This window comes from Euwallacea similis, chromosome 12 (genome assembly GCF_039881205.1).
Source record: "Euwallacea similis isolate ESF13 chromosome 12, ESF131.1, whole genome shotgun sequence".
Taxonomy (NCBI): Eukaryota; Metazoa; Arthropoda; class Insecta; order Coleoptera; family Curculionidae; genus Euwallacea; species Euwallacea similis.
Window position 1 is genome coordinate 571,378 of NC_089620.1, and position 27,345 is coordinate 598,722.

General features: G+C 32.6%; 1 protein-coding gene across 1 annotated transcript in view; it reads left to right on the forward strand.

The window, feature by feature from the left end:
* Positions 1-11,105: 11,105 nt before the first annotated feature.
* Positions 11,106-27,345, forward strand: part of LOC136412590 (fatty acyl-CoA reductase wat-like) — a 38,145-nt gene continuing 21,905 nt past the window's right edge. The window contains exon 1 of the mRNA XM_066395694.1: positions 11,106-11,284. The gene's annotated coding sequence lies outside the window, so the exon portion shown is untranslated. The remainder of the gene's footprint in view (positions 11,285-27,345) is intronic.

Consider the following 27,345-nt stretch of genomic DNA (forward strand, 5'->3'; position numbering starts at 1 on the left):
TGCAAATGAACCTTATTAGTTAAGCTCTCATTGAACACTTATCGTTAAAAGATTAACTAGAAATCGAAGGCGAGTTATAAATTCTAACTAATATCTTATTTTAGCTGCGTACATTTATTTATGTTTTTTGCCTAAACCTGAACTAACCAAAAAGCCGTTTAAAAGATCGATAATTTAGTTTTTATTGTATTAACGTCTAAGATAATATTCATTAATATTTAAAGTAATTTTTTTATTTGAATTTTAGCCTTTGTGCTCAATCACCTCATTTCCTTATTTATCGTTTGTACGAACGGATTACATGCATACGAATTACATATGACATTTTTACAGCTAACAGCACCGAGTCCAAGCTCTCTCTGGACTATTGATGTCTATGTTTAGAATGCCAAGTAAAATTGTGTCCTTTGCGGAACAACCAGTGATCTGGCTCTTTGTTAGAGAGATATTAATATACTCTAGACCAGAAACTACCATAACTCTTCCTTCCCTTACCTAAGGTAAACCAAAAAAGTATTCATACACTCGCACGAATTCCATTTACTTGCAATTTTCCTAACGTAAAAACAATTTAAATCATAAAAATTTTATACTGAGTGTAACTTAAGCGATGTCATTAATTTCAAGGAGTGGCTCCTTGTCATATTGTATGAAAAAATGTTCATATAAACATGTGTCGTAACTTGTATCTTTTTCGAGATATAGGGTGTCAAAGTTTTATTAAAAAATCAATTTTTTATTGATTATTTAAAAACCTTTGCGTCGATTTTGATGAATCTTGGCATGTTTGTTAGCATTAATAAGGGGTTACGTTTGATGTTATTACATTTTAAATAATAATTCCAGTGGGTCACAAATGGGTGATATTTATGGTGTGGTTATTGTACGTCACCGTTTTTTCTGAATTTGATATTTGAATCAGATTAAACAATTAAACATTCGACTTTATTGTCTGTTGACTTTTTTTTGTGACTCGCTTAATTTTTGAGAAAAAAATATAAACTTACTTGAGTTTGAAATATCATCAAAATTTAATTAAAGCAAAAGCTTCTTACCACAATAATTTATTTTTATTCCACAAACAAAGCTTATTTTCATTTTAAATCTTAAAAATACCAATAAGAATTTCTTAGATGCTCCAAACTTTAGTTAAGTTAAATTTTCAAAATAATAGAAAATACCTATCATAAAAATATTACTTCTATATTTTTATTTTTTCCCAAAAATTAAGTGAGTCACAAAAAAAGTTAAAGGATAAGAAAGTTATATTTTTAATTGTTTGATCTGGTACAAATATCAAATTCAGAAAAAACTGTGGCGTACAATAATAACACCATAAATATCAATCAGGTGACCATTTGCGACGCCACTGGAATTATTATTTAAAATGTAATAACATCAAACGTAGCCCCTTATTAATGCTAACAAACATGCCAAGTTTCATCAAAATCAGCGCAAAGCTTTTTGAATAATTAATAAAAAATCAATTTTTTATGAAACTTTGACACTCTGTATCTCGAAAATGATGCAAGTTAGGACACATGTTTATATGAATATTTTTTTATAAAATATTACAAGGAATCACCCCTTAAAATTAATGACATCATTTAAGTTATACCCTGTATATTTGCACAATCATTACACACATTTATGAAAAATATAACCAGGAATTTGTACAAGGAATGTAAAGAAAAATGTCTTTAAATATGCGCAAAAAAGTATTTATACACTGTGAAAATTAAACTTTTGTGACCCTAAATAACAATTAAATTTAGTCATTAATATTTGAAGGAATACCACTTAGCATCGATTTTAAACGACGCTTGTAGCAACTTGTAAACGACGATTTATTGATTCAATTAAATTATAGGTAATATTTTCAGATATTTTGAAACCTTCCTCTAAAATAATTTAGCCAAGTTGCTCTGCTCGAAATTTCTTTTTTTCTTATTTGTCTTTCCAAATGCTCTCATAAGTGCTCAATCGGATTGAGATCAAAGAATTGCGATGTTGTTTTTAACAAATGGGTTTAACACATTTTTTTAACAAATGTTTTTAACAAATGATTTAGTAACCACTCTCGAATTAATTTTGATGAATGCTAGGGATCATTGCCATGTTAAAAGTAAAAATTCTCTTCCAATCCAAGCTTTTCAGCACTACTTTTTAAACTGATTTTCAGAATGTTTTTATACGTGAATCTATTCACGTTTAATACAAGTTAAATTACCCACACCATTTGCTACCATACAGCCCCAGACCATCACGTTTCCACCATCATATTTCACTGTTGGTTTTAAATTGTACCTCTTCGTTCTTTCCCCCGATTTTCTCCACACTGTCTTGGCACCATCAGATCGAAATAAATTATATTATATTGCTCTCATCGAAGAAAATAAATTATTTCTAGAACTCCATGGGTTTTTTATAGGTACATTCAAGAGAGAACCAGACACATTCCTTTCTGTTCACTTTGTTCATCCAGGGCTCCTTGGCTGGTCTTCTCCCATGGAACCCCATTCTACTGCTGTGGTATCTAATGATCCCCGTATGATTTTTTTTGTCCAATTGTCTGTTCTAATTACGAAACGAGATAAAGGGCACTTATATTAGAATTCTTTTTAATCTGTTGTAGAATGAAGCTTTCGTTTCGTTGCTTTATTTGTCGTGACTTTGCAAAACGTCTTAAATTATTTACAGATTTTGTTGATTTGTATTTCTGTATGATGTACTGAATAGTAACATAACTTACTCAACACATTCTGCTATTCTTCTACTAAATAAGCTTTTTCTTCCTGGTAATATTTGATTATGATCTTTTTGACATCTTCGCTCATCATCGTCTTTTCCTCTTCGCCCCATAACTATTATTTTTAACTTTACTTTGCTCTACTTTGTGTTAAAGTGAACTAGTGAAGGCTCGTCGTAAATAAATAGAATTTGGCAAAAAAATATACCAAAACACCAGTGTATGAATACCTTTTCGGGCATACCTAAAGATATTTTGCTTATTTTCCTTGTACAAAGGGACGATTTCCTGGTTATATTTTTCATAAATCTGTACAATGATGCCTTATCTGTTCGAATATAGTAAATTTTTATGATTTAAATTGTTTTTAAGTTACGAAAATTGCAAATAAACGAAATTCGCCTGGTTGTATGAATACTTTTTTAACCTACTGTATTTACTGTGAAATGCACTAAGCAATTTGCATTCTCAGATATAATTCAGAAAACTTCTCGACTGAAAATTACAATTTTTCGTTACCTAAACTTATCCTAATCAGATAAGAGTGTGAGGTGTTTACGAAATGTGTGTGATGGTCATAAATCTCGAAAGTGTGGATTGATTTATACAGGTTGGTCCACTTTTTTGTAGCAGGACTTTAACAATCGGTAAAAAAACTTATTTTAAGAAGAAAATTTCATATCAATATAGGCCCATAAACGTTTCATTTTAAAGATGGAGGATGTTGAAAACTTTTAAAAAAATTTGATTATTTTTTATAATACTCCAACTTCTGAAGATATTTATACCAAATTTGGTGTACAGCATCACATTGTATGCTGCCACATTCAATAATAATATCACGGCCCACGAGCAACCAGTGCCGGAGTTGTGGGGTTTTACTACCATAAAATTCAATAAATTACTAATACGGTCCTGTCTAAAATCAAATAATTTTTTTTTTTTAATGAGTAATTATTAGTATTTAGTGGTGGTGATATCATGAAGTAGGTCGAAATCAGCGGGTAAATGGTCAGGAGTAGATTTGGTTGCTCCATCTGAAGAACAAACCTTTCCCTGAGGTATTACGGTTCTGTTTTCTGTTTTCGTGAGTTAGGAAAAAGTGGTATTTAACACTCGATCAAATAGATAAGTTGAATTGGTATAAAAAAATATTTTCGAAATTCTTCGCTTTAAGTCTCTCCTAAAAATTAAAGAAACTGAACGTTTGAAAAAATGAAAATTTAATGTGGTAGCAAATACCTCATTTGTAAACGAGTTATTTCAGTCTTGCTACAGAATCTACAATCTTTCACAAACCTTAAGTCCATCCAGGAATTTCAAGAGAGTGTCCACAAGGGATTTTTGAAATTTTCGTAATTATTTTTGATAGAGCAACTAACAATAGGATATTTTCTGTCCCTTGATTTTTTTTTCATGGTATAAAATGGTTACTACCATCTATGGCACATAAATTCGATCTTCTAAGCAACCACTGAAATCGTTCGAAAACACGAGGGTCGTTTTTGGTCACCCCGTATTTCACAAATGAATAGATTCCGGACATTTGCTTATAGAACTTTTTTGTTTATTTTGACCCTAAGAATATTCTCTTAAATTTACACCGCATGTCTAAAAAATACCTTGTATATTCAGTTGATGTTTACTTGTTTGTATGAATCTTCATTATACAACGCGTGTAAAAAATATTGCAACACGTTTATAACTTTTATAAACCCGATATTTAAAAAAAAACTTAAACATGTATAATTTTATTTAAAAAAAAAGGCATTTAATGCATTATTTTTGATTTAAATATTTTCACCCCTATCCAGCTACCCCTATTAACTTTTTATTTTCGAATGGAAAGGTACCCAGTGTAGTATATCGGATGAATGGTTTTTCAATAAAAGATATAACGGTATACTACTATACATGAACTAAAATTGGATCTATAGTTTTTGAACGGGGCAAGTTTGCGTTTTGCTTGCTGTCTCACCCCAGACACAAGGGGGGCACAGTTGGTTGGCAGTGCCTAGGTGAACTGTATCTCTTTTGTGTATATCTTATTTTTGTTCGAAGGACCACAGCTTATTTGGCGCTGAACCAATGCAGAACAAACACACTTGATAACAAAACATTTATATTTATGTAACTAAATGTCCAACACTACTGCAAAAGTGACAAAAGTCATAACAAAGTGTAAAGTTAGGGTAAACTAGAGAACCACAAGCGACCACCGGTTATCAAGAACTTTTGACGATCGGGAGTTTTTTGGAACAGGGCAAATGTTATGTTTTAACTGAGAGCAGTATTGAGATCCTACTAAGGCTGTAGAAGTATAAAAAGAGAGTTGGAGAGGTGTTGAAGAGGCGTTGTGTGTTGTGTGAGAGACTAGATGAGACTGTTTTATCCCGACTCAAAAAACTTAATTTTCCCACCGAATATGAACCTCATCTTATCCATATATATTTTTACCACCTCATAGTCATACCAATTAATGTGAATTATTAGTGCAGGGGAATAAGGATTGCTTATCAATACGGTACCATGAAGGTGTGAGAAAAATTATGGGTGAGAAGAGTTATGAGTGTGGGAAGAGTGTGGAATGTGTATGCATTTGGATAATGTAAATACTGCCCTTAAGGGTGATTAAAAAAAAGTTTTACGTTGGCAAAGAAAGAAATGTATTATTAGGTGAAAATGTTGAGTATTTTCCTAACAGTTTTCTTAAAAAAAAGGAATAAAGTCCATATCCTAGAAAGATTAAACGTTATAAGTGAAAAATTATAATAAAGCGTAGAAATTTCAAATCATCTTCAATGTAAACAACTTTTTAGATACAAAATTTTTTTTTCATAGAATTCGTTAGTAGTTGGTTTAAGTTGTTAGATATTCACCACTACAGTTAGAATATCAAAAAAATGGACCGTTTGTCTGAGAAGTAAAAAATTGAAATTTTAATCTTTTTGGGTCTAGAGATCGCAAAAGAACTTATGAAGAGCTGTCTTGTATTTAATGAGAAATATTCAGACCGACCTATTGATAAAAGTATAATTTGTCGTATTAATAAAAAATTTCAATAACCTGGAAGCGTGAATGCAGCTCCAAAATGTGGAAGACCTCAAAGAGCAACTAGTGACGATAAAGCACTAGACATTTTTTTATCTATTGATTAATATACCATACAGTCTACTAGCAAACTTGCCCATAAATTTCATGTATTTGCAAAAATAGTATGCGACCTTTTAAAACGAGAAAATTTCATCCATAGAAAATTTCTTTTACCCAAGAGTTATCGCCTAAAGATTTTGATCGCAGGATGAAATTTTGTGAATTAATGCAAGAAAAAGACATTCAGGATAATAGGCTCTTTTCTAGAATTTTATTTTCAGATGAAGCAACGTTTTGCTTAAATGTATCTACTTATCGACATAATTGTCGCTACTGGTCTACAGGCAATCTTCATTGGGTGTAGATTCTGCATACACAATATTTGCAAAAACTCAATCTATAAAGGGGAATAATCGTCCACTAGTTTATCGGTCTATTTTTCATAAAAAGGAATTTAAACAACGCATCATATTTGCATTTATTGCAAAAGAAAATAGTTCTATCAATCACCGTAAATTTTCCTAGAGGAAATGGAGGACAAGTAGCCAATAATATTTGTTTCCAGCAAGATGGCGTCCACAACATTACTTGTATGTTATGGCTGTGACAGAGTATATTGATGAAATTTTCCCTAGGAAATGGATCGGTAGAAGAGGCACAATAGAATGGCCGCTGCGATCTCCATATCTTATGCATCTTGATTTTTTTTTTGTAGGGTCACTTCAAGGATTCTGTTTGCAAAAATAGATCACAAAATTTAGATGATTTACATCTTAAATTTCAAACATAATTAAAATTAATAATAGAAGGAACACTAGATAATTGCGTAAAAGAGTTTGAGAAATGACTGGGCCATTGCCAAATTGTTACCAGAGCCCAATTTGAGTACTTACTGTAGGAATTTCAATTTCGCTTGATGTAATAATTTTTAAGTGAGTTACCTTATTTTGTATCTAATAATTTTATTTTTTTAAGGAAACTCTAGATCCAATTTTTGGTTTAAGTGTACCGTTGTATCCTTTATGGAATTATCCTTCATTTGATATACTATACAAGTATTTTTTAATTTGAAAATAAAGTTAGTAGGGCTAGCTGGATAGGGGTGAAAAATTTGGACATGAAAAATTTTTAAATTTCGAGTTTATGAAAAGTATAAACGTATTGCAATACTTTTTACAAGCGTTGTATTTAATAGGTAGATAATTAAATGACTGATCATGGTAGGCAATAATAATTATTCGCAGTTTGTTTTCCCCTGAGCGCAGATACAAAAGTGGAACCTGTTTTCGCTGTTAGTTCTGGGTTTTTGATATCGAAGGACCACTCTCGCTTTTTATCAGACCGAGAGAAATTGAATTGAAGCTCGTTGTGGTTTTACTTCTTTGGTATGTATTAATAAATTTGCTTAATTTAAGTGCATTTCTACAAAAGTACTTAGTCACTGATGATTCCAAGAACTAACTTGACAAACGAGTGGAAACCTCAATTGTAAGCTCCCAATCCCCCTTCTATTGTCTTTCTAGCGACCATAAAGTTACAATTAGTGAGATTAGAGGATCTTCGCAGTTTGGAAACCGGCCCTTTATCGACCTCTAGTTTTTTACCTTTTTGATACCACCAGATGTTGTTTCTAAAACTCTGGTCCTTCGCGGTCATTATTACACAGATGGTATGACTTCTTGGGAAATTCCGATGGTGTGGTTTTTATTTTACCAGCAGTATTACCAACAACTGTTACATTCCACTTTGTGTGTGTGGTTCCTCGGGTTTAAAATAAAATTTTCGGCATGTTTTACTGTCGACCTGCCTAATTCTCAAAAAGTCTGTTCTGCTTTCAGACAATAATTATAAATTTAATGATCTCAGTGATTCATGTAACGTACGGTTAAAAAAATTAATATTTATTGACTATTATTTATATTGTTATTTTAATTTATTAAAATTCACTTAAAAAAGTAATTAAACCATATATCTCATTGTCTTTTAAAAACAAGTGTTTTCCAACTGAAATGACTTGTTAAAACTGTAAATGGTCATTTGCCGTTTCAACATAAAATAAATATACTGTGGAAAATTTTCTACACTGAGTGTCGTTTTATTACATCTTTGTAGTAATTCCTAAGTGAAACACGTTTGCCTTTTTATACACATTAGACATCAGCCTTGCTCTAAAAAAGAAACCTTCGCCTCCGTTCTTTGATGATCATAAAACGCAGACTGTGTTGACTGTACTTGCCGAATTAGCAATTAAGAGGTGAAAAAAATATTTTATCACTAGTTTTTATGATGTAATAGAGGATTTGAATGAGGAAGTGAACAATAATATATTATTAAGCATTTGAGGTACATACAAGATGTCCTTTTCTTAGACTCAACCACAGAGATTTCGATAACCGTACAAGGAATTTAATCTACCTTTTGAATTTTCGGCATCCATCATCAACCTCGTTTTCCCTTATGGGCGCCATTTTGAATTCAGCTTCTTTTCTAATTATGTGGATACTTCCCATCTTAAGGTTTAGCCTTGCAGTTTGATGGAAATATAAAAAATCCTGTTTTTGCGAAGAGCGTCTTAGAAGTAACATTTGTTTAATGAAGTTATTTTTAGCAATTCTACTGAATTTCGCTTAATGCCAACTAGAGTTCCAAAAACATATTTTAGAAGCATGTCTACAGCGGTACTCAGAAAGATAACAACCAGCTCAAAATTATTTTACATTCCTTTATACAAGTTTAGCCGAGTTTGGTAGAAATGTGGAATAAAGGGAAAATTTTACAGGCGGTGGTATGTAATAGTATTTAGTAGTCATTTCAGACAAAGGAGATATACATTGACCGTCACGCTCACCAGATTTTTCCCCATTAGATTATTATTTATGGGGGAAAATAAAATCTCATTTATGAACCTGCACCCACCAATGTAATGAGATGGAAAGGAACGTCATCAAAACTTTAAGGCTTAAAATAAGAATAAGGGACACTTAGAGATCGACGCAGAATTTAAATAGCCAATTACAAGGGAAGGGACCCAAGCGTCTCCCCCGATTTTAATGAAATTTTGCAGACAAGTAGTTTAGACCTATCTAAGAATAGAGATGTATATTTTACGTACCATCTTCAAGGTTTAAAAGGTGAAAACTACCTCCAAAGTTTCGCCAATTTTTCGTTTTTTAACAATAATTTTTGATCTAGATGAGTTAAAACAACAAAAAAAAGCGAAATGTTCCTTTTTCAATTAGACATCGAGCTGTCAAGGTCCGGAAGAAATATCACTTTTTTTTTCATTTTTGAAAATTTCACTTTTTTTTGGCTCCATTTTTACACGCGTCCAGCTGTCTCGTTCAATATTTTACCATTTTATATAGAAAACATTTCTGAATAGAATGGTATAAAGCAAATTTCGATATCATGTTTCTAACAAAACTTATAATTGTTTATATAAAAGTATGCACGCCATGTTCGACCGCTTGCAATGTCAGAACCGCAGGTCGCAAAAGAAAATATCTCATAATAAAAAAAACTTTATTTAATGAGTACTAAATAATGATACCATCAAAATTATATTTCCAATTTAAAATTATTTTAACTTTCTCCCTTGTAGTTAAAAAGTATTATGCGTTATACATCAACGTAAGGCGTTTTTCCATATACCATTATATAAATAATATACAAAAGAATATTTCATTGTTATTTATGGATTATATGTTTTGTAATAATACCATTCATCGAATAAATGTTTAAAACATACATTTTATTGTTATACGTTATTAATTTATATAATCTATGTAACCAAGTTGTAGTATTTACATGTTATTGGTATAAGAAACATTTATTCAATGAATGGTATTATTACAAAACATATAATCCATAAATAACAATGAAATATTCTTTTGTATATTATTTATATAATGGTATATGGAAAAACGCCTTACGTTGATGTATAACGCATAATACTTTTTAACTACAAGGGAGAAAGTTAAAATAATTTTAAATTGGAAATATAATTTTGATGGTATCATTATTTAGTACTCATTAAATAAAGTTTTTTTTATTATGAGATATTTTCTTTTGCGACCTGCGGTTCTGACATTGCAAGCGGTCGAACATGGCGTGCATACTTTTATATAAACAATTATAAGTTTTGTTAGAAACATGATATCGAAATTTGCTTTATACCATTCTATTCAGAAATGTTTTCTATATAAAATGGTAAAATATTGAACGAGACAGCTGGACGCGTGTAAAAATGGAGCCAAAAAAAAGTGAAATTTTCAAAAATGAAAAAAAAGTGATATTTCTTCCGGACCTTGACAGCTCGATGTCTAATTGAAAAAGGAACATTTCGCTTTTTTTTGTTGTTTTAACTCATCTAGATAAAAAATTATCGTTAAAAAACGAAAAATTGGCGAAATTTTGGGAGTAGTTTTCACCTTTTAAACCTTGAAGATGGTACATAAAATATACATCTCTATTCTTAGATAGGTCTAAACTACTTCTCTGCAAAATTTGATTAAAACCTGGAGGGGGGGGGGGGGGGTATACATTCGGATCTCTTCCCTTTTTAGAGCTATGGTTGAAAGTGAAGGATAAATCGTCCGAGTACTTCTTATAAATCTCGTTATTCACTCATTTTGTTATTTTCAAAGCACTTTTTATAAACACAGGATTTTTGACATTTTCTGAAAAGGGACCCATAAAAACAAACAAAGTTGTTAGCAGTTGTCAAAAGTCGAAACATCAGATTTCAAAAACGATAACGCTACTCAGTATAAGAGAAAAAGCTGCAAAGATAAAGAGGCCTTGTTAAGGTCACTCAAAAGGGTCTTTTTATTATTTATGTGCCTAGTGTTAGTAACAGGTTACACGCAAGCTAGGACGCTACGGCGAGCGTAAAACGGTCTTTACGATGGTCACTCTAGAGAAACAACATTAGAGCTCTCACTTTCTCAATGTTTAAACACTTTGTTGAATTTATAACACGTCTTCAGGCCTAAAAGCCTCGGTTAGCTGCAATAGTAATGCACTTAAAATGAAAAATACTATTAATTATAGAATTTAATAAAAAATAAAATTTTCTATATAACGAATTAAAATATAACTTAATGATCCAACATAAGGACTTGTCGGTAAATTAAAAAAAATGCTAATAATGAGTAAAACTCCATTAATACAATTATTACAAGCATAATTTAGTTCAGTAACGAGCAGTGTATTATTTTAATCAAATTCAGCAGCAATTCGTAAGTACTTGTCATATAAGTATTGGTGTACAGTAGTAGTATCACAGATAGTACTGACGCAGATACTGAGGTGAGCATATTTTCAGAATATCCTTGATTGTTCGCAAACCAAAAGTGTATTTTGCAAAAGCAGCATTTCTGCATAAAATAAATAAAATTTATCCGATAGTTACTTAGTGTTTTTAACGAGAATTTAATACAGGTAAGTGATATTTGCTTAAATTTTAAGAGGACTTTAGAAGATTGTTGATCATAAGTGAAATGAAACTTATTGATTTATTAGGGCATTTCAATGAAATTTCACGTATTTTGATACCGCTTAATTCGGCAAAGAGTATTTATTAAAATGTAAAAGAAATGATCAATTTACATTACTACACGTTACACACTTGTACATTACAGTACAAGTGCACATAGGCTGATCTGTTTATTTGTACATTAGTTCATCTTTTTCATAAAATATGTGAAAAATCGTATAGTTAAATTTCATTAACTATTTATTAACATTGGGAAAACGTGCTACAGATGATTTCAAGTTCTCTTCGACTTTGAATCTTAGATGTGCCGGGTGACAGGTACCATTCTTTCCTTTTAATTAGTTCTAGCTATATAAAAAAAATCGCACTTTGGTTTACTTAATAAAAACAGATGTCGTTAATTAAGCACGTGCATGCATTATTTTTTAATTATTGGGAATATCACTTTGTACTCCTATAGCGGTACAGCATACCGGGTGTTCCAAAATAGTGTATCAAAAATTCAGGGGGTGAATCTGTGGATGATTTTAAGAAAAAAATTCCTACAAACATGGGTTCGTTTTCGATTCCTGTCTAAAATACAGGGCAATAAAAAAATTATTTATTTTTAGTTTTTTCTTAATAAGTCAGTTCCGGTACCAAATATTTTTGAGAAAATTGGGTAGTGTAAAATAGGTATAGAAACACATTTTTTAATGGGATAACAATGTATGAAAATAGTGTAATATTTAATTTCACGAGTGGTGCCTCCGTTGATATGACCCTGAACGTCACTAATTTTTAAAAAAGTAAAAACAATTTTCTGAATGTTCCATATTTTTGTGAAAAAAGTGTTTTGAATATTTTTCATGATGTTTACCATTTTTATGGAAAAAATTTTAAAAAAAACTTATTTTCTAACTTATATTAAAACTACAAGATTAAGTTAGAAACAACAAAAAAGTGGTGATAAATAAGGTGTTGAAAATGCCCTCCACCTGCAAAAATGCATGTCTCGGCCTTTTTACGCATATTATCCTGCACACTTTAAAAAATTCCTGATGTATTTTTTTATTGTATTAAACGAATTAATTACAGGATTTCTCAATTGCAAATTGTTGCATTTTATTTTTCTTCCTTAAAAGTGGTTAACGTTATGGAAAATATTCTAGAGACCTTTTTTTCACAGAAATAGAGCATCTAAAAAATTATTTTTATTAAAAAAAAACCAGTGACGTATCATATTTTCGTTTAAAATATTTAGTCACTTCAATGGAGACGTCATTTATAAAGAAAAAAGTGAAAAAAATTCGTTTCATCATACTGTATTTCAGACAGGAACCGAAAATGAACCCAAGTTCATATGAATTTTTTGCCTACAATTATTCACCGATTCATTACCTGAGTTTTTCACATACTCTCACAAAACACGCCGTATATTAAAATTAACTGAAAATAATATTAATATTTTACGAAGGGCTCAGGTGACAATCTTTGTTGACGTTTTCTTGATCGTCTACAGTATCTAAAAAAAACAGTAGAAAACACGAAAAAATGTACGGTTAACTAAAATATGTGGGAGATGAATATATATGATTTTCGGAAAGGTCATGTCATAAATACTAGGGATTATAGAAAAAGCTAAAATAATGCTAATATTTCATATAGAAAAAATTCCTAGCAGCCTTTGTTACTAAGTTATTGATTCTCAAAGTAAGAAGTTAAAAAAAGTATTTTTACTGTAACTTTCTAAAAATTATTATGGTAATAGTAAAAGTTATAGTCATGCTCATTTTAATATGTAAACAGATATTTCATGTTTTCTTTATACAGTGGAAGTTAAAATTTCTTATTTATACTCATTCATTTTTTTAGTGAGTTGACGAAATCAGTATTTTTTTATAGTTTGATTTTTTATAATTTTCCTATAAAAAAGGTATATCTTGTTTTAATCGATATCTTGTACCGTTTTTGAAAAAATCGCAGTTTATTATCAATATGCACCATATATATTAACAATTTAAAATCATAATCAAATAACACTTTACTTATACTACATTATAACACTTTATTCTACAAAATGGCATATATGACAACTAAAGTTATCAATAACGTTCACGTCCAACGTTCAGTGTCATCATCATTAGTTATTTTAATAATAACATGGAATTTAGCAACGAGGTATGAAGATAGGCATTTAATATTCAGACTTGCAGAAGGTAATGTCGTCGAGTTGTGTTACAGTCCAAGATTTTCATATTGAACATTCTTAATAACTTTAACTGTAATGCACCATTTTTTCTTTTTTTTTGATAATAAACTATTTTATTTGATTTCAAATTTTAGGCATGTATGGTAACAAAATGCGATTTTCTCAAAAACGTTACAAGATATCGACTAAAGCAAGGCATACCTTTTTTGTAGGAAAATTATCATAAAATCAAGCTGTGAAAAAAATACTTATTTCGTCAACACACTAAAAAAATCAATGGGTTTAAATGAGAAATTTTGACTTCTCTTATACATATAAGAAGGACGTATGACATCTGTTTCGTATGAAAATAAGCACTTTATAAATTATTTAAACGGCTCAACTATCATTGTTGCTATGATAATTATTTGAAATTTACAGCAAAAATGCTGTTTTTAATTTTCTATTGTGAGAGCGAATAACTTAATAATGAAGGCCGCTTGGAATTTTTTCATATAAAGCACAATCATTATTTTAACCTTTTTTACGATCCCTAAAATGTATTACATGGCCTTACTCAACACTCTGTATAAATGATGTGAAGCACACCGGAATTCCTCTTGTTAACCGCCGAGAGATGACTGTTTCTTTTACACGAACCTTGGTGTTTAGTTATCATGAAGAGCCCTTAGTGAAGGGTGAATGTCGGTCCCAGTTCATTCTTTTTCTATTTAGGATTTTCGAAAACTGGAAAAAAAGAACAATCTGGATCAGACCTATAGAACATATGTGTGCGTGGTTAGTTGACAAATTTTTATTTTATTTACTGCATTTTTTCATACATGTTAATTTTGTCACTTTTGCCGTTCCCATTACCTCAACTAGACCAACCGCAGCAATGAAATTATACGGAACTGTTCTTGGTTATGTGGCATATTAATACTGTCACTGGTTGAGAAAATTTATTGCCGTTACCAATTTAGGCCGTTATGACTTATATTGCTTAAATTATTATTGAAACCCGATAGTCTAGAAACTGCATTTTGAAACGAAATTTCGCGTATTAACTTGCAAATTTGTCCTTATTGATTCATTCACATTGGGAACAGTAGCCTCGGATTATTCTAAACGAAATAGTTATGTATACCATATAAGTTCTTTGACGCAATATACATACGTACCTACGAAAGTATTACAATAAGTGCAATGAATGACAGGCAATACATAGTAATTTGTTTATTATCTGAAGTATTTTACGCAACTAGTCCTTTGAATGCTAATTTAATTGTTTTACTAGCTCTTTCTGCGTTTGTGAAGTTAAGGTTTAATGTCAAGTTCAGAATTAATATTTTGCATTTGTATTCGGTCATACAATTAATAAAGTATGACAATTTATTCGACATTGATCAAATTTGGTATTATTATGAAATGTAGCAGCGGTTTTCATTATAAACTATAAATTCTGCAATGTTTTGAATGGCATTTCCTGCAAGTAATTAATTAACAAGTTCAAATTCATAAATATACTACGTGGCACAGAAAAGAGAACATCTAGTAAAATAGCACGAGTCAAATAATTTTTCGAATGCATGTTTGTTATACGAACACTAAAAAAATCAGTTTTTCAATTAATTATACAAAGTGGTGACCCTGAACGTTGACGCGATATACAAGTTCGTTGTTTTAAATGGGACCCCCCAATTTTTTTACCATTTTCGGATTTCTCATTAAATTTTAAGGTCAGTTTATGTAAGGTGTTCTATCTTTAAAATTTACCTTTTCCGAGTTATTCAGAAAAATTTGACAGCTGCAAGGTTCCACGGAAATGGGTATTGTGCGCTACCCGCTGCGAATTTCGGAATTTATTTTCTGAGGTTTAAAAAGGACCTAACAAGCTACGTTTTGACGTGTTTTAATTTTTTTTTAAATCCTCCACAACCACTGAAATAGGCCTTCGAAGTTGCATGACTTCAAACGTCCTTAACTTTATTATTTCAAATCGAATGCCTCAGTTTTCTGTTCAGTTATTGTGTTCAGAATGCAAAAATTTACAACTCTTGTTAGCATTGCCCTATCCCTAAACCCAACCTTTTTTGAGATCCAGAAAATTGCCCCTTTTTGACTTCTAAATGTCATAATACAACCGTAAACTGCAAATTGTTATAAGCATACTTCATCAGCTAGACAAGATTTTAGAAGTTATGATTATCAAAACATTTAGAAGCCAAAAAGAAGCAATTTTCGGGAAGTCAGAAATGGTTAGGTTTAGAGATAGGGCAATGCTAACGAAATTTGTAGATTTTTGCATTCTGAACACAATAACGCTGAGAAAACTGAGGCATTCGATTTGAAATAATAAAGTTAAGGAGGTTTGAAGTCATGCAACTTCAAAGGCCTCTTTCAGTGGTTGTGGAGGATAAAAAAAAATTAAAACACGTCAAAACGTAGCTTGTTAGGTCCTTTTTAAACCTCAGAAAATAAATTCCGAAATTCGCAGCGGGTAGCGCACAATACCCATTTTCGTGGAACCTTGCAGCTGTCAAATTTTTCTGAATAACTCGGAAAAGGTACATTTTAAAGATAGAACACCTTACATAAACTGACCTTAAAATTTAATGAGAAATCCGAAAATGGTAAAAAAATTGGGGGGTCCCATTTAAAACAACGAACTTGTATATCGTGGCACTTTTTGGGGTCACCCTGTACATTATAAATTGATTTATATAAATACGCCTTTATATGTTGCGTAATCTTGCAGAAAAAAATAGTTAAATTTATTGTTATTAGAATTTTATGAATTTATTAGAATGCTTTTAGAGTATTAGAAGCTAAGTAAGCCTGACGCACTATTGCAGGACCCTGTATTCTCGCATTCATTTTTGCGTTATTAGAAATTTCAAATATTTTTTATGACTGTAAAAAGCGTAACAATACATCAACCTTATGGGATCAGAATATCATTTATCATTTATTGGTCTACAGTGCTTCTAAAAAGTGTTTTTTAACTTGTTCAATATGCCTAGAAACGGAAGCTTCGCCACTAGGTTGAACCAAAGTTTAAATACCAAGGTGCGTTGTCGTTAGGTATGGTTCCAGGAAGGTCAATCACAAAAAATGAGAGGTTAAGAAGGCATTGAAGAAATACAAAAACCCGCGCCTAAACTTTTGCCGTTAGGAGACAGGTTCATCTCGTCCGGGGCATGAATGATCTATTGGGATGTGAATCATTTTCCCCATCTTGTACTACCTCTTAGTGTTCTTCATCGACTAAATTGGGATATTGCAGTCTTCAGCGACGGATCCAAATTTTGTCTGGATATGCATGGAGGTCGGAAAGGAGCAAGAACGCGACGAGATGCACCAAACTATAGGGACAATGGTGTGGGGCGCTGTAACGCATGGTAGCAGGTCACATTTGGTTTTCATCAGAGACAATATGACTAGTCAATGGTATCTTCTGCCTTATATTAAAATACTCCGTGATCCAGTTTTACGACGAAATCAATTTGTTAGCTTGGTCACCTCGATCTTCAGACTATCACCAGTCGAACATGTCTTGGATATCGTAGGTAGAAGGTTACAAAATTGACCCAATCATCTACAAACACTAGCGGTATTCTGTACTGCTGCACAGATAGCCTGGAATGGAACACACTGTGGAGGTCCGACATACTATAAAATTTTTTTCAGATTTTAAGCATCGAATTTCTTTAATTTTTTAACGATATATTTGTGAAAGTATAAGAAACATGCACACCAAAAATTATTTAAATCAAATCATTATTACAGGGTGTTCTCCTTCCTATATCGCGCAATGTGATAACATGATTAATAATTGCATCAACTACTGGTATTGCAACATTTGCTAATTAAACGTTATTTGAGCTAGTCTAACTCGACGTTGGCCTAAGGCTCTTTCCTTGCAATATGTGTCACCGTTCATTAAAAAATGATAATAATTATCCAATTTGAAGAATATTGCCTGTTAATTGGTATAATAAATTTGTAAAAACCAGAAATTGTTGTGTCAATAACTACCTAAAATTTAGTCAAATCAGCTAAAGATTGTTTCATTTCTGAAAAAAAGCATTGAAGTAAAGGAATCTGCATCTTTAAGTTACTTAATCTACATTCAACTATTATACAGAGTGGCGCATTGAAAACGAAACAGAAGCATTTTCCGGTATTTAAAAATTTATTTTCGAAAAATGCTCGGATATATAAACTTCACATTTGACGGGGACACAGTATGAACGTATACTCGTTCCTTTCACATCAACCCTCTAGCCAGGATGAGTTAAACCGCTAAAACCTCAAGTGGAAAGTAGGGTCGAATAGTACCTTATTCGAAAGGTCTTTCGATTCTCGCTATAGTGACCCCCAATTTGATTAGCTTCGATTCAGCAATTTTCGAGAAATTTGATCAAAAAATGTATTATCTGATATGAATTAATAATGTGAAATTGGCAACAATTAAGCTAAAAATAACATTAAGCGGGTACTCTTGACTGACTTTTCAAAAGAATTTTGATAATTTTAACCATTTGAGAGAGTTGTCCTTTTGTTAAAAGATGTTGACGATCGCGAATGTAGTAAAGAACTGTTTTTATTTCTTCTTGACAACTACTTAAATAAACTATTTTGATAAAAAGTGACTATTTGTAAATACTCTAAAAAATAATAATAATTGGTGGTTTGCCTATCTATGACAACAACCAGATTATAATACACCTAATAATTAGTTTATTTATTTTATTTATATCAATTAATTATATTTATTTATTATATTAATATATATAATTATATAATTATATATATTAATTAATTAATTATATTATTTATATCAATTAAAAGGGAACAAATAAAGAAGTAAATCAGATACTCACAATCAGCACCTGACCTAAATTACGTGCACCACAGAGTCAAACCCATCCCCAAAAGAAATTAATTTGATGTATCGAATTATTTAACGAGTAATGGATTATTCATTTATTAATGCAATACTATTTTTAAAAAGTGCACATCCAATATATTCACCTACCTATTAATTATTCAATTAAATGTTCGAAGTGGCGACCACCGGTTTCTAAACAATAATACAAATTTTGCTCAAATCGCTGTCGTACATTGTGGAGCATTTGGGGATGTATTTGACGGCATTAATTTATTATTCTTTGGCGATGGTCTTCCAAAGAGTTCGGTTGAGTTGCATAGATTTTACTTTTTATGTGCCACCACAGAAAAAATCCAAAGGTGACAAATCTGGCGATTGTAAAGGCCACTCAATAGCACCTCTCCTTCCAATCCAACGATCTGGAAACCGTTCATTTAAATACTTTCGGACACGTAATACGTAATGGGGAAGGGCACCATTCTGCTGAAATATCAATTGGGCAATCAATGTAATTTTCATTATTTTCACATAATTACGTTAATACCGGATCAATTGCATCTTGTAATAATTCCAAGTACATGTCACTAGTGAGATTTCCGGATAAGAAAAAAGGACCAACAAAATGATCACTAAAGATGCCAGCTCAAACATTGAATTTTTATGGATATTGGGTATGAACCTCATGAAAAATTCTGGACTTTCAGTCAGAGCAATATCGACAGTTATAACAATTTACCGTACCGTTTAGAAAAAACGAACGTTAATCAGAAAAGCAGATTTTAAATAGATGCAATTGCTCGTTCACTTATAAGTTCGCAAACAACAATTCAAAATATGAAAACGATGCAATATCTCTATTATGTATCTTTACAGAATTTTTTTATCAGAATAAAAAAGGGGTCAAAAGTACCTGCTTTATGTTATGTTAACTTTAGTTGTTGTCAATTTCATATTATTAATTCATATCAGATAATACATTTTTTGATCAAATTTTTCGAAAACTGCTGAATCGAAGTTAGACAAATTGGGGGTCATTATAACGAGAATCGATAGATCTTTCAGATAAGGTATTATTCGATCCTACTTTCCATTTGAGGTTTTAGCAGTTTAACTCATCCTGGCTAGGGGATTGATGTAAAAGGAATGAGTATACGTTTATAATGTGTCCCCATCAAATGTGAAGTTTACGTTTCCGGGCATTTTTCGAAAATAAATTTTCAAATACCTGAAAATGCTTCTGTTTCGTTTTCAATGCATCACCCTGTAGGTACCAGGTATACAAGTATGAAATGCGAATTGGAAAAACCGATAAAGCATTAGTGCATTAGGACAAAGATTGTTTTTTTATTACAGTAAACACTCGATACTGTGAACATCGGATAACGTAAACCTCCGGATAACGTGAACAAATGATTTCCGTTACCGGGGGAACTACTTCTGGGGACTCAATGGCAGTCGTGCTCAATGCGGGGCTGCCCGACCCCGGGTCGTGCCCGGCATTTCCCCAGTTTTACTTTGTAGTTTCATTTTTTGCATTACAACATTTGCCTGTTGCTTTTGAACGGTTGTCGAAAGGTTTAGTGAATACGTGTTGTTATATGTAATGTCGCTGAAAAAACCAAAGTGTTTAACTCTCCATGAAAAATCTCTTGTAATTCAGGAGCTAAGTAAAGGTGCAAGTGTTTCAAATTTATCCAGAAAATACAATATAGCTGAATCAACGATCTGCAAAATAAGCAAAGAAAAGAAACCATTTTAAGAGTAATAACAGATACATATGTTGGATCAAGTAAAAAAAAAACACTTAAAGAGTCTGGATTACTACAAATGGAAAAACAGCTATACAAATAGTTTCTAAATCAATGAAATAAAAATTTTGTCGTAAGCGGAGAAATGATAAAGCAAAAAGCCAAATCCATACATTCTGAAATAAAGGAAACTGATAAGGAATTTACGGCTAGTGAGGGATGGCTACAGAGGTTTAAAAAAATATTTGGAATTTGATTTTTTTTCAAATTGAAAAATTTTTAAAAATGAAATTTTTTAAAATTTCCGGGGAAAAACTTTCTTCCCAACCGGAACTTATTGACCTTTTCAAAAAGCAGTTAAAAAATAAAATGTAGAAACTTGGAATTGCATTAGATCAACTTTATAATGCTGACGAAACAGGCTTATACTAGAAACTTCTATCGGACAAAACATTGAAAGACTGAAAAATAACGAATAACAATGAATAACAACAGTTTGCACAAATGCTACTGGAAGATATAAAGTAAAACCATTAGTTATCGGTAAGGCTGCCAATCTAAGGTCATTTAAAAACTTTACTTGCCCTCTTCATTATGAACACTCCAAGACAGCGTGGATGACTGCCGTGTGTGGATTTTTTAAAAATGGTTCCATCATTCCTTTGTACCTCAGGTAAATTTTGTTGTGTATTTTTCTTGAAATCGTAGCATAAATTTACGTATTCCTTTACAGGTTACACGTTTTTTGTCAAATAAAGTGCTCCCAATAAAAGCCTTATTTCTGCTAGATAACGCGCCATCTCATTCAAACGAAGAAGAATTAAAGAGCGAATATGGACAGATAGTAACAATGGTTCTTCCACCTAACGTTACGCCTCTTATCCAACCTATGGATCAAAATTATTTTACAGGAATAGCCTTCTTGCCGATGTTATAGCAAGTAATTCAAACATCACTGATACATTGAAAAACTTGACTATTAAGGAAGCTGTTGTCAACTTAACGGCTGCATGGAATCGACTCGATTCACAAATTATTGCAAAATGTTGGAGACATATTTTAGAGAACACTGAAATGTCCGAGGATGACGATGATGAATTACCTCTTTCTGTTTTAAAACGTCGATGGGACGATGATAAGACAGGCTTAATCTCCAAATCCTGTGATCTTCTAAATACACTAGCACCACAAGTAAGGGATTTATCTTTACAATTTAAATCTGTTATTACATATGTAATTTATGTATATTTGTAGGCCACATTCAAGGAAACTGATGTATTGGAATGGAACGATGCCGACAAAGAATGTGAAAACGACCAAAAAGAATGTGAAGTTCATGTAGTCGAGAATTTTCAAGAAATTTCAAGTAAAGTGTCACTGGACAGCGCTATAACTGCATTAAATACTGCAATCCAGTGGGCAGAATATAGTGGTGTGGACTTCACAGACCTCATAGTTTTAAAAAGGCTAAGAGAAACAGCCCTTGTGCAAAAATTACAAATCCTACGAAGCAAACTAAAATTTCAGACTTTTTTTGTCACCCAATAATCTGTTTTCCACTCTATTTAGATTAACCCCCGATTACATAAATAAATCGCTAACGTGAACGTGCGTTGTTTTATTTTGTTCACAGTATCGAGTATCTACTGTATTTTCTTTTTTATCCATCAACAAGTGGCCACCATGCTTACATGCTAAATTGAAAAAGTGTCTGTATAGTAGTGTTGTACCGCGTTCCATATGTCGAACTTTGCGCCAAATGAAGAGCATTCGCGGACGGTATTAATTTTCTGCTTTCATTTGAAGAAAACTGCTGCTGAATCACACCAATTACTTCGAGAAGCTGATGGTGAACATGCTCCATCGCAAAATACGTGTGAACGATGGTTTCGGCGTTTAAGAAATGACGATTTTAATGTTGTAGACAAGGAACGCGGAAAATCGTCAAAGAAGTACGAAGATGCAGAATTGCAGGCGTTGTTGGACGAAGACGATGCACAAATACAAAAATAACTCGCAGAGCAATTAAGCGTTAGTCAATAATCTATTTCCATTCGCCTACGAGAGATGGGAAGGATTCAGAAGGTCGGTAGATGAGTACCACATGAGTCGAATGAGAAGCAAACGGATGCAAAAACACACGTGAAATTTTGCTCGAAAGATACATAAGAAAGTCGTTTTTGCATTGGTGACGGAAAGTGTATTTACTTTGAAAATCCCAAGCGCAAAAACTCATGGGTAGATCCAAGTGCGCCGTCCACATCAATCGCAAGACCGAATAGGTTTGGCAGGATGTTTCGTGTGTGGTGGGACCGGAAGGGAGTGGTCTATTGTGAGCTGTTAAAGCCTGGTGAAACGGTTAACACCAAACGCTATCAACAACAATTGCTCGATTTAGACCGTTCTCTGCTCTAAAAACGACCAGAATATCACAAAAGGCAACACGAGGTGATTTTTCTTCACGACAATGCTCCTTTACATACGGCAGAACCAGTTCGCGACGAGTTGGAAGTACTCAACTTGGAGGTGCTAATCCATCCTGCTTACTCCTTCAACATAGTATTTTCCGATTACCAACTTGTTTGCACCTATGGATCACGCACTTGCGGAGCAGTGCTTTGGTTCGTACGACGGTGTGAAAAAATGGCTAGATGAATGGTTCGCGACAGAAGAAGAGGTTTTTTACTGGCGTGGTATTTACAAATCAGATGGGCAAAATGTATCATTAGCGACGAAGCATACTTTGAATAATATATCTTTTATCGTTCTTCCAAATTTAACATGTCTTTTTCGAATAAGAAATCCACATTTCATACTTATACACCTGGTAATACGTAAGAGTGGTCTATCGTAATGATGTAGTTATTAATTCGATTAATAAATAATTCGGAATCGGATAAATTCGATAAAAGTGCAAGGCTCTTTTGATGTTAAAGGAATGGTTGGGTGGAATATGATAATAGGTGCTTCGGTTAATAATGTTGATTTTGCGAACAGGTAATGTTACTGATTCATTTGTTAATATAAATTGACGATATCGATAGCATCTTGAAAGGCAAACATACCGCATTCAAGGCCAGTGTGCAATAAACATAGTTTTCATAGCTTTGAATATGGCCACTTTCGTACCAGGAAAACACATTTTGAGGGGAAGTTTAATAACCTTTTTTAATTCGAAAAAAACGGCTGCCGAAAGTTATCGGTTGTTACTTGAAGCGTATGGTGAACATGCTTTATCCCAAAAAAGTTGTGAACGATGGTTCAACCGTTTTAAAAGTGGCGATTTTGATTAAAAGACAGGGAACAACCAGGACAGCTTAAGATATTTGAAGATGCAGATTTGCAAGAATTATTGAATGAAGACCTCACTCTAACATTGAAACAATTGGCAGAAACCTTGAATGCCGCCCAATCCACCATTTCCGAACTTCTACATGCCTTGGGAAGAATTCAGAAGGAAGGAAAATGGGCTCTATATAAATTAAAAGAATGAGACATTGAAAGGCGAAAAACCATTTGTGAAGCTTTACTTGCCAGACAGAAACGAAATAGTTTTTTACATCGAGTTATCACAGGTGATGAGAAATGGACTTATTTTGATAACCCAAAACGCAAAAAATTATGGGTAGATCCAGGCCTACCATCAACATCGCAACCAGTATTCAATATTCATGGAAAGAAGATCTTAATATGTATTTGGTGAGATAATAGGGGAGTTGTGTTTTATAAATTCCTGAAACCTGGTGAAACGATTACTGGCGATCGATACCGAAAACAATTGATAAAATTAAACCGAGCATTGAAGGAAAAAAAAACAGAATATGCCCAAAGACACGATAGAGTTATTTTTCAATGGGATAATGCTCGGCCTCATGTTGAAAAATCGGTAAAAAAATATTTGGAAAACGTTAAGTGGGACGTCTTACCCCACCCGCCATACTCATCGGATTTAGCCCCCTCAGACTACCACTTCTTCCGATCAATACAACACGCACTTTCAGAACAACACTTCGATTCTTACGAAAAAATAAAAATTTGGCTTGATAATTGGTTGTCCTCAAAAACCAAAACATTCTTTTGGCACAGAATCCATTCTTTGACAGAAAGATGGGAAAAAGTCATAGCTAACGATGACCAATATTTTAATTATTAACATGACTGGATTTGTTATAGAAATAAACGTTTAAATTTTGCAAAAAAATCGACATTATTAACTGAAGCACCTATAAAGATTGTTTTTGATGGTGACGTCTGCATGAGCGACTTCATAATATTTTCAATTGAGTTATCAAAGGGTATTCCGAATGTAGGTTTCGAGTGGCTAATGATCGTTTGTAATTCCTTATACTGCAAAATGCTGTAATACAAAATGTTAAGTCTGGCGAAATCTACTACGATCTGCACGTTTTCGCATATTTTAATCATGATATGAATGTTATTGCCGAGATTATCTAATAATATATTAAAATAATTCGTCATTGATACAGTTTGCATCATTTGAGTGAGGCTGTATATTTGCTTTTGTGAATTCTGTTGATTCTTCTTAATGTCAGCTAACTGGTCATTAACATCCTTGGTTATGTGTTTCATAATTGTTTGTGTTGCTGACAAGTTTTCATGCAAGGTTACCTGATTATCTTAAAGAGTTTTAATGTAGCTCTCATAACATTCTTCGTCATCTGCATCAAGTGTTCAATAAAGGTATTTTGAACTTTCCCTGCCGAATTAATTAAACCTTTTTTCGTTCTTTTGCTCGGTGTTGTATAATGCCTGGTAAGTAATTTATTGGAATTAACTTGTGTTAATAAGTTATTGAGTCTCGCTGTTAAGAGAGCCTTGTGGCTAATATTTGTTTTTCCTAATGCTTCACTAAACTGAGAGTGTTTTCTCAGTTGATTTTAAACTTCTCTGGATGATAGTTAGGTTGACATGATAGTAGATGTGGGTAGAATCTTTATGATGTAGCTTGGTCCTCCATCTGCAGTGCGGTGCAGAACTGAGTCAATGTTTAGAAAAATCGCATTAACGGTGAAATAAACAAAAAATCTAACGCTCACTTGGAAAAAGGTTTTTATTTTCTAAAAGTATACACTATTGGACAAAAGTAGAGAAACTTTAAAAACTTCAAAGTTTATTTTGTTATATTATACAGAATTTCGCAAATAATACACGTATAAGTACATACAAATATAACAAACGTTTTGTACAAAAAATTACCAATTTCAATCTGAAAATAAAAATTACATTCAAATATAAAAATAAAGGACGGGACAAAAGTAAAGAAACTCCCGAAAAATTAGTAAATATTCTAAAAATTGGTCCAGTAATTCCTTTAAAACTAGTAATGAGTTGAAAATCCTTTATTTGCTATGACTTCTTGACATCGTTTCGGCATTGACTCCAATAATTTCAAAATAACGTCTCTTCCGATGGAATTCCAAGACTCTTGTAGAACCCGAATTAATTCAGCTTTAGAGGATATCATAGAGCTGCAAACCCGTCTCTCTAATTCTTCCCATAAGTTTTCTATCGGGTTGAGGTCAGGACTTTGAGCAGGAAAATCCATTACCTTAACTTTTTCTTCCACAAACCAATCTTTAATTAGTTTTGATTTATGCTTCGGATCATTGTCTTGAAGAAATATCCAAGTTAGAGGTAGATGATCCTCAGCATATGGTAGCATTGTGTTTTTCAAAATATATAAGTACACAAACCTATCCATGATACACTCTACGATGTACAACGGACCCATTCCATGCCAAGAGAAACATCCCCATACCATGCAACATCCTCCGCCATGTTTGACTGTAGGTTTAGTGTACTTTGGATTAAATCTTTGCCTTGGAGGACGATGGACCCACGATACACCATCAGAACCAAAAATGCTGAACTTGCTTTCATCTGAAAACAGCACTTTTTTCCAATCTTCACTAGTCCAATGCAAGTATCTATTGGCAAAAGCAAGTCGGGCCTTTCGGTTCTTTCCGGATATTAGTGGTTTTTTGGCAGCTTTGCGACTAAATAATCCAATAGGATCCAATAGGACTCCAATAGGAGGAAAAGGGAAATATCCCTTAGCCTTCTTTGGACGGTTTTGTAGCTTACTTGGACGTCGCCTAGTTCGCTTAAAATTTGTTTTGCAGACTTGTGCGGATGGCTCTGAGCAATTCTTTTGATTATTGCATCAAGACGTCTCGTCGTTTTCCTGGCACGGCCACTTTTTTTAAATTGATTTTAATGTTTTACGACGTTTGTAATTGGAAATTGTTTTCGATATAACCGATTTATGAATGTTAAGTAACTTGGGAATTTCCACTTGCTTAAACCCTTTTTGATGAGCATTAACGATTTTTTTGCGAACATCTTCGGATAAATGTTTACCACGAGCCATATTAGAAATACTGCAGCACGAAAAGAGTGTTTACAGCTATTTAAAAACGAATGCCCATTGTTATAAACAAAATTCTTTAGAAGTTTCTCTACTTGTGTCCCATTAATAAATTGTTTTTGTCCAGGGGTCCTAAGAAAAAAGAAATAAAATATTTCGCTTCTAGGCATCCTAAACATATTTGTTACAGGTATTTTAGAGCCCCAAAAAAAATTTTTTATCTTGTAATTTTACGAAAATATGACCCGAAACAGAATGTTTCTCTACATTTGTCCAATAGCGTATGTCGGAATAGCGTTTGATGAGTTTTCCATTTTGGAGGAAAGGTATCTCTTTAAAAGTCAAAGAATGAAAAGACAGACTAGCGAATTCACTACCCCACGACCGCTCTTCTGCTCGTCAATCTATTAACTGCCAGTTCTTTGTCCCTGTTGTCTTAACTTTCCCAGTTCTGGTGAGTCCTTCAAAACCGTGGAAAAAGTACCTGCTAGTCCCTATTACAAAGGAACCAATAGTTTAGTGTCACCCAAATAATTAGCACACATGGCCACTTAAGAGCGTCGTGGTATTAGTGACCTCGCTCGACAATGCTTCTTCTTAAGAAAGCTGTCAGCCTGCCCTTCATCGTATTGTCTCTTCTAATATTACATCTACAGAACTTAAAAACTAATAAATCTCCGACATATATTTATTTAGCTTGAAAACTTATAAAACAATTTGTCCAAAATCATTGGTTCAGTTTTGCACCGACAAATTTCGACTATCCAAAAAGTAAATGCAAACACGAACTTCAGTACAGACAAGTA